Below are 9,587 nucleotides of genomic sequence, written 5' to 3' on the forward strand. Positions count from 1 at the left end.
CGTCCTCCCGAATGCGAGTCCAGTGTTATTTTGGCTGATAAGAAGTTTGTTCCTTAATAGCGATGCTGTTTTCCAAGAAGGGCCTCTGCTCACACAACTCGTCTCGACCAGGACTGATTATTTTGCCAAGAGGATATATCAATATTATTTAGCCTTTGGGGCCGACTTTGGAGAGAATGGTATGTAATCGCTACCCACCTCCATAATCGTTATCTGAACTTGCAGCTATTTTGCAGAAAGAGTGGTATAAAAGTCCCTTGAGTTTGGATGCTGCGTATTCTACATCTACATCCATTCTCCGCAAGCCACCCAACGGTGTGTGGCGGAGGGCACTCTACGTGCCACTGTCATTACCTCCCTTTCCTGTTCCAGTCGCGTATGGTTCGCGGGAAGAACGACTGCCGGAAAGCCTCCGTGCGCGCTCGAATCTCTCTAATTTTACATTCGTGATCTCCTCGGGAGGTGTAAGTAGGGACAAGCAATATATTCGATACCTCATCCAGAAACGCACGCTCTCGAAACCTGGACAACAAGCTACACCGCGATGCAGAGCGCCTCTCTTGCAGAGTCTACCACTTGAGTTTGCTGAACATCTCCGTAACTCTATCACGCTTACCAAATAACCCTGTGATGAATCGCGCCGCTCTTCTTTGGATTTTCTCTATCTCCTCTGTCAACACGACCTGGTACGGATCCCACACTGATGAGCAATACTCAAATATGGGTCGAACGAGTGTCTTGTAAGCCACCTCCTTTGTTGATGGACTACATTTTCTGAGGACTCTCCCAATGAATCTCAACCTAGCACCCACCTTACCAACAATTAATTTTATATGATCATTCCACTTCAAATCGTTCCGTACGCATACTCCCAGATATTTTACAGAAGTAACTGCTACCAGTGTTTGTTCTGCTATCATATAATCATACAATAAAGGATCCTTCTTTCAAAGTATTCGCAATACATTACATTTGTCTATGTTAAGGGTCAGTTTCCACTCCCTGCACCAAGTAGCTATCCGCTGAAGTACTTCCTGCATATCACTGCAATTTTCCAATGCTGCAACTTCTCTGTATACTACAGCATCATCCGCGAAAAGCCGCATGGAACTTCTGACACTATCTACTCCCACTAACGTTTCGTTTCATTCAAGGCAGAATACATCACATGAACTCTGGAGCAGAGAAAGAAATTAATGTTTTCGGACGAGTCTTCTATCCCATTGTTTCCAACTTCTGGCCCGGTTTACGTCTCCAGACATGGTACTCCGTGGGCCACATAGTTACTTTGCAAGGTCGATTTACTGCCAAGGATCATGTAACCATTTTGGCCGATACAGTGTTTCTTCCTCAATAGCGATGCTGTGTTCCAAGGCTTTGCGGAAATGAAAATTTTAAAAAATCAGCATTTTAAATTTCAAAGAAAGCAAAATACAGTAGCTCGTTATAGTATTTGATAAAATCTGAAGACGTGAATAAGAACAGACTCTCTCTTCGATTTCACCGTAATGAAGTTGTAAAGCGCTTCACCTGGTTCCAAAAGATTCCACTGACTAGCGCAAATGCACAATGCGGGTGCCACTTTGCGAGCAGTTTAACATCAAGTCTGTGGCCGGTCAACTTCCCGCGCAGTAAAGCGTTTCACAAGCCAGCGCCGACAAGGCGTGCGGTCGCCGCCCGGGGTAATTCTTTTGCTCCTTTGTGGCCGTATCGGATTAGAAAGTCAGTTGCCTAACGACGTATCGGACAAAAAGCGACACAATATCGATCGGGGACAGCAATTTCCTTGTCCATCAGTCGGACTGTCGCGGGCCCCGGCCGTTTCGAAACACGAGAACGCGCGCGCGTGAATGTGCCGAACGGTGTGACTAGACTTCCGAGCGGCGGTCACTTCTGAGCCGGTCCGAATTTCTTTTCTTGAAGAAGGTAGCGGTGCCGGCACTACTGCTGTACAAATAAATAGCCTTCGAAGTTACACGACGCGAATAAAGGCAAACGGAGAAGTCTGGTGGGCTCGGGAGTGTAGGCGAATGGCACCGCAAGTCGATGAACTTAACAAAGCGGGTGGAACATATTTTAAGACACCAGGAAAGGATTAAAGGAAAAAAACAAATGTGTCGCTAATTTGTGACGTAATTCGTATCGTTAATAATTGGAAGTACGATATTTGTAGAGATTAAAGAAAAGGCACTGTAGCTGACTACTTATGTAGTACAAAGCTTGTTACAGGATGATAATCATTGAACTATATGAAAAAAGAAACAACCTAGTTACAAACTACGGCTTGCACACACTTTATTCAACATGTAAACGTCACTACAGATATTCGGATTAGGGTTATGACATCTTCGATATGCCTGTCATCATTGGCAATGATGTGGCGCAGACGAATAGCGCAATTCAACATGACCCGCTGAAGTGTCAGAATATCGATGCTGTCGATGACCTCCTGAATGGCTGTTTTCAGCTCAGAAATGGTTTTGGGGTTATTGCTGTACATCTTGTCTTGAGTATGCCTTACAAAAAGATGTAGCACGTGTTCAGATCCGTAGAATACAGCGGCCAGTCGAGGTCCATGCCAGTCGCCTCTGGGTACCCTAGAGCGAGAATGCGGTCCCCAAAGTGCTCCTCCAGAACATCAAACACTCTCCTGCTTCGATGGAGTCTTCCATGAACCACATCTTGTCGAAATCAGGGTCACTTTGGATAATGGGGTTGAAATAATCTTCCAAAACCTTCACGTAGCGTTCGGTAGTCACCGTGCCATGAAGGAATATCGCACCGGTTATTCTGTGACTGGACATTGCAGCCTTTGAGGGTGAAGAGACTTCTCGATCCGGAAATGTGGATTCTCAGTCCCGCAAATGCGCCAATTTTTCTTACTGACGAAAGCCAGCCAAATGAAAGAGGTCGTCGTCGCTGTTCTAGGCGCTTCAGTCTGGAACCGCGTGACCGCTACGGTCGCAGGTTCGAATCCTGCCTCGGGCATGGATGTGTGCGTGATGTTAAAAAAAAAAAAAATGGTTCAAATGGCCCCGAGCACTATGGGACTCAACTGCTGAGGTCATTAGTCTCCTAGAACTTAGAACTAGTTAAACCTAACTAACCTAAGGACATCACAAACATCCATGCCCGAGGCAGGATTCGAACCTGCGACCGTAGCGGTCCTGCGGTTCCAGACTGCAGCGCCTTTAAAAGCACGGCCACTTCGGGCGGCGTGATGTTCTTAGGTTAGTTAGGTTTAAGTAGTTCTAAGTTCTAGGGGACTGATGACCACGGATGTTAAGTCCCATAGTGCTCAGAGCCATTTGAACGATCCTCGTCGCTAAATCAAACCATGTATGCGCATATTAATTCAGATCACGCCCGCGGCCAACCGTACAGTTTGAATATCCTAACGCAAACCGTTTGGAAGTTATGACGATTTTGTTTCGTGTAGTTCAATAACTGTCACCCGTGTAACAGCAGGTGCGGTGGTAACTTATGTTGGTACGCTAATCCTTCCTTCAGATAGTTTGTTCGTCCTTTAAAGAGATTCGTAGCTATGACCTTGATGGTGAGACTTGCAGGTCTAGGAAACGGACTTTCGGATTTCCTTTCGCGATCTTTCATTAGTGAGTTGCTACGTTCATGCTTCGACAGAAACGGTTGTTTCTATTTCTTGTTTTTACTGCGTCAACTAGTTTTCATGTGTAATTTAAGTAATTATAATTTCCTAATTTTTCTAGAGATGGGTTGTTATGAATTCTAAAATAATAATATGATGATTTCAGACTGAATTTCAGTCTTTGTGTGCATGTAAGACGCATATCAGCGAAATATTATTTAAGTAATAAATAAACAAATCAATCAAATGCTCATAAAATAGACATCGCATTTAAATTAAGAAAAATTTATAACAAAATGTACCTCCTTTGGAACTGTAAAATCCGATGTGACAACTGTCACTGTTCTTTCAATGTTTTGTCTTGGAGAGTATTAAAAGTAAAATGAGATAAGGTAGAAGAGAAATATTAGACTAAAATATATCTAAAACCCACTGCAGGATTCTACAGGAAAATCTCTAAAATCAGTCTTACAGTGTGTATGCGAACAAACTAACCCATGATTACCAGACCTAACTCACTTGACACACAGAAAAAGACAATAAGGAATAAGAATCAGTAGATTTACAGGACCGACATTCGATCCGGAAAGAGAGAGAAGAACAAGGTGTCGAGGAAGAAGAGAGAACGACAAAACAACAGACACTGACGGAGCAACGGAAACGAGCTCACTCGCTGCGCGTGAAAGAATACAGGGATAAAAGGAAAGCCAGCAAGTGATGTTCTACGTGATTATAAAGGACCCGTTCGCGAGAAAAGGAGACATAAATAAATCTGGAATATATTAGAAGTACACTAATTCTATCGCAAGTTGTACGTCTCTATCAACGTAACCGGTTTCAGATTACACACACTATTGCGTTAGAATCATGCCAAACACACAATTTCCATAGAAGTACATGTGCGCTAGCATGTAAGTGACAGAGTGCGCTGCGGGCTGAGACTAGCGCAATAGCGTGCTTACGCATGAACATCGTGAGATAGAATATAATTCGGAACCGGATGCGTAAACAGAGAGATTGCAGCTGTGTCAGAGGCGGTGTATCCCAAGTAATAAGCTGCTGCAATACGTACCGTCAGCATAAAGAAAATAATGATAATTGTGTAAATGTACTGAGCGCTGTGATCCGGAATGCGCTTTCCCAAAGGCCAATTATTTAGATTTAACGTCTAGTTAACAAGGGCTAGCAATTAGAGGAGGCGCAGTAGTTTAGCTTGATAACATAAAGGAACAATGCTGTCGAATTCGTCTTTGCAGGTAGATCTACAATGGGAAGATTTACAACCAACAGTCTTTTATTTAAGGATTTTATATTACATCATCGATTTCGGGATTATAGAATGCTTTCTTCATATACCCGCCAGGTTAGCTGAGAGCGCTAACGCACTGCTTCCTGGACTGGGGTAGGCGCGCCGGCCCCGGATCGAATCCGCCCGGCGGATTACCGACATGGGCCGGTGTGCCGACCAGCCTGGATGTGGTTTTTAGGCGGTTTTCCACATCCCACTCGGTGAATACCAGACTCGTCCCCACGTTCTGCCTCAGTTACACGATTCACAGACGTCTGATCACGTTCTAACTATTTCATGGATTACACTAGACCCAGATATCTAGGGTACACTAATTCTTCCCCGTAGGGACATGGGGTGGTGGCAGGACAGGCATCCAGCCACCCCTTAAAATTAACCTTACCATATCCGCTCCTAACCATGCTGACCCTGCGCAACCACGGGATACAGCACCAGAAAAAGAAAGAAAGAATGCTTTCTTCATATATTCGTACATTCGCCCTCATTAATTAAAATTCCATTACGTCATCCAACCGAAATGGCCATTTCTGAAATTTGTAAATGCTATTTGGTATGGATAACCTATTTGAATTTCTGTTAATCAGAACAACTATATCGACTTCTGAAGATAGGATTCTACAATCGCGAAATCTATTATGTACAATGAGTCTCGCAAATAGAAGACAACTGAGTGGAAATGTACCTAGTAAACGAGTGATGGACGTAAAAACAGCCGCCACATATCAAACAGTAGGATGAGGGTACGTTTCACGTATTTAATCGTACGGTAGCACAGAAAAGAGCAACGTATACGTCCATTAAGTGGAGAATAGATGACAACCTCAAATGCGAATAAAAAGTTGAGGACACACAGAAATATGTTTGCCCAGAAGATTGAATTTAATACCATTTCTACTTAAGAAAATACTCATTTTTGGTAGAAAGCTAGCCGAGAAGAATAATGGAACGAAGTGTACGGGGTATAGACGAATAAGTATCTTACTCGTCAGTAATTCTACTAAGAAAAATCTACAGTTGAGACAGAATTGGATGGAAACTGTTCGGCTTCAGAAGGGGCGAAGGTGTAAGTGATGCAACCTGGACTGTCACAAAAAGTTAGGGAAAATTGCAGGGAGAAAGATATTTTTAGCTTGGTCAATTTTTTTTATTTGTAAAAAGTCTTTGATAGAGTTCGGTGGGTTAAACTTTCAGATGTCTGGAAGGAGATCGCAATAAAATGGAAAGACAGGAGGTTGATGTGTAATCTAAACGTGACTCAGAGAGTAACAGTAAGAACAAGAGTTGAGATGACAGAAAGAATTAAAATCAGTGATTGGGTTAGGCAAGGTTATTGTCTAAAACCTAGCCTTCATCGTATTTATTTAGTTGATGTAGTTAAAAGTCGCTTTAAAAAGAGTGGTGGGACAATAATACGAAGGATATCCAAATGTATAAAATATGTTGATATATGGCATTACTAAGTGGAAATTAAAAGGTAACTAACATGTTAGGAGAAATGAATACCAGCTGCTCCTGATAAAATGTTTGAAGGGACCAAGCATCTGAGTTGATCAATATCTTATTCACCTTCCAGGACGAAACCTGTGCATGTCTAACCATCAGTCTGCGTCTAGAGTTAACCCAGTGTGAGAACGTTTTCTAAAAGTTTGCCTAGCTTCTATCTGATGCGCGACGTGGGTACCAACCCGTCATTCATCTAGTGGAGTGTGGAAAACCGTCTAAATATAATTTTCGGGCTGACCGACTCACCAGACCTCGTCGTTAATCTTAAAGTCAGCTGTGAGGAATATGCAGATAAATGTGAAGAAGACTATGGCAAAGATTTTTTTATCATGCAATCAAAGAAGATAAAAACGAGTAATTTTTATTCAGTGTTAACAATCTATATTCGCAATGACACGAATTATGTAGCATTCCGGTTTACTTAGGTCTGAAGGCGGTCACTCTTGACCGAAATTAATTACCTGATGAACTTTTGTGGTCCATGACTAGATATACAGTCTAAAAAAAGATTTGCTTTTCTTTTTGTTGCCAGTCTGCACTTTACGGCCGGCCGCTGTGGCCGAGCGGTTCTAGGCGCTTCGGTCTGGAACCGCGCGACCGCTACGGTCGCAGGTTAGAATCCTGCCTCGGCCATGGATGTGTGTGATGTCCTTAGGTTAGTTAGGTTTAAGTAGTTCTAAGTTCTAGGGGACTGATGAACTCAGATGTTAAGTCCCATAGTGCTCAGAGCCATTCTGAACCATTTGCACTTTACGAGGATTTTTTCTCAGCCGACGACAATGTTGGGAAAACGAAATTAGTCAACGGAACAAATTGATAGCTTCAGATATTTAGTATAGAAAATAACGAGTAACATGACTTGTAATTTAAAAAAAGCACAAGGATAGTAGTCGCAAAAGAAATGCGTTTTACACTAGGCGGAGCATTTCTGTGGTTCATTAAATAAACAATTAAGGAAAAGAGTAATAAGAAAAAGGTGAAGGAAGTGTGTGTTCATATTCTTAGTAACGTGCTAGTGATAATTAAAAAGACTGTGAGCACAGCAGTTTCAACACCAGCCATTGATAAGTTACAAAAAAATAAATACGATAAAATTGGTTCTCTTCAGTTGCACATGAGCGGAGCTGCTGAGATAATTATCAACGTAATAATAACGAAATGTTGCCCTCTGTGGAAGCGCAACACAAGCACTGCGACGGAGAAGAGAAATGCTTGCAGGTATTTTGAGATGCGGATTTGAAGAATAATAGAAGATAAGAATTGAAAAACAAAATAAGGAATGTGATAGTGTTACATGAGGTGAATGGGAAAAGCCAAATGCTGGAAGCAACAGGACGACGAAAAGGAATTGGCTAAGACATGGATGAAAATAGACGCTATAATAAAGCATGCACTAGAAGGATTGATGGCTGAGAAGAGGACAAGAGTCAGAAGAAGGTACCACTTAACTGGTGACATCAAGAGAAACGCAGCTACGAAAAGAATGGCGGGAAACTGGGGCGAATGGAGACTGCTGAACTTGCAGTGATGCACCTGCTTAACGACCAGAACATATTATCATAATCATCATTAGCAACAGCAGCGGCAGCATACTCCATAGAAGAACTGTGTATAGTGGGAGTGCAGCGATGAGTTGCAGAATATGTTCAGCCCGCTTCTGCAAGACGGTGTAGGATTTCCCGTACTTTGTCACTACTGACAAGAGGAGGCCGAGACGCTTGGAACGCGGATTTACTGCAAACTTCGTACACTCGTAGTACTCCACGAGGAAAACAAAATGTGTCAGCAGGAGCACGTACTTCTCAAGCGTTATTGAGGAAATCGCAAGATTATTTCGGTCGTCAAATATATATCTGTGCGTGGCCATTTTTACCAAGAAGCGGCGGCAGCCGAGAGGTTAGCGTTCAAGCTTCGTAATCACTGGATCGAGACCGGTTCGCCTGTTTTTTTTTTCTTTTTTTATTTTCAACACAGTCATTTTCTTTACTATTTATATTACAGTTGATATAATGGGGAAAATACGAGTAATCGGATGAACTTTTATTAAATTTACAATGTTGTTTGGCAGTCTACTAGTTTTTATCATCACAAATAATATAATATTCATAACTATCGACTAGTAAACGACCAACCGCATAAAAAGATACTGAAAATGTATGCTTGTCCGTGACTTGAGAAATCCCTTATACCTGAAAGGAGCCCGAAACGACTTGTTACCTCCAAGTTTTGACCGGCACAGACGGCTTTCGAAAGATGTACTATTAATCGTCGATTTCGACATTACGAGTTCAAGTTGCAGGATGGTATTTTTCGTAAAAACATGGAAAACATAGAGGTAAACGGCACCAGCTGCATTGAATAAATGCTATGTTTCCGCATACGCTTGGTCTTTTGACGTTTTCCGTGGAAAAACAAACCTCGTTAACATTTTCAAAAACCTCTCTTTCAGACGAAAACTTGGAAGCAAACCATGCATAACGCAATATTTCCTTAAAAATCGGCGCTGATAATTGGTTATGCAGCATCGAGTGTATTTTAATAGCGTCTTCCGAGAAGCAATTTCTCGTTCTCTTTCGATTAAATATTCTCTTTCGATTAAATATGAACAGTTTTGAAGACACGGGCAAGCATACATTTGCAGTATCACTTTATGCATCTGGTCGTTTACTAGTCGATTGTTATGAGTATTATATTATTTGTGATAATAAAAATTAGAAGAAAGATTAAGAAAAGGCAAACCTACTTTTCTAGCATTTGTAGACTTAGAGAAAGCTTTTGACAACGTTAACTGGAATACTCTCTTTCAAATTCTGAAGGTGGCAGGGGTAAAATACAGGGAGCGAAAGGCTATTTACAATTTGTACAGAAACCAGATGGCAGTTATAAGAGTCGAGGGGCATGAAAGGGAAGCAGTGGTTGGGAAAGGAGTGAGACAGGGTTGTAGCCTCTCCCCGATGTTATTCAATCTGTATATTGAGCAAGCAGTGAAGGAAACAAAAGAAAAATTCGGAGTAGGTATTAAAATTCATGGAGAAGAACTAAAAACTTTGGGGTTCGCCGATGACATTGTAATTCTGTCAGAGACAGCAAAGGACTTGGAAGAGCAGTTGAACGGAATGGACAGTGTCTTGAAAGGAGGATATAAGATGAACATCAACAAAAGCAAAA

This window comes from Schistocerca nitens, chromosome 7, assembly GCF_023898315.1.
Source record: "Schistocerca nitens isolate TAMUIC-IGC-003100 chromosome 7, iqSchNite1.1, whole genome shotgun sequence".
Classification (NCBI taxonomy): domain Eukaryota; kingdom Metazoa; phylum Arthropoda; class Insecta; order Orthoptera; family Acrididae; genus Schistocerca; species Schistocerca nitens.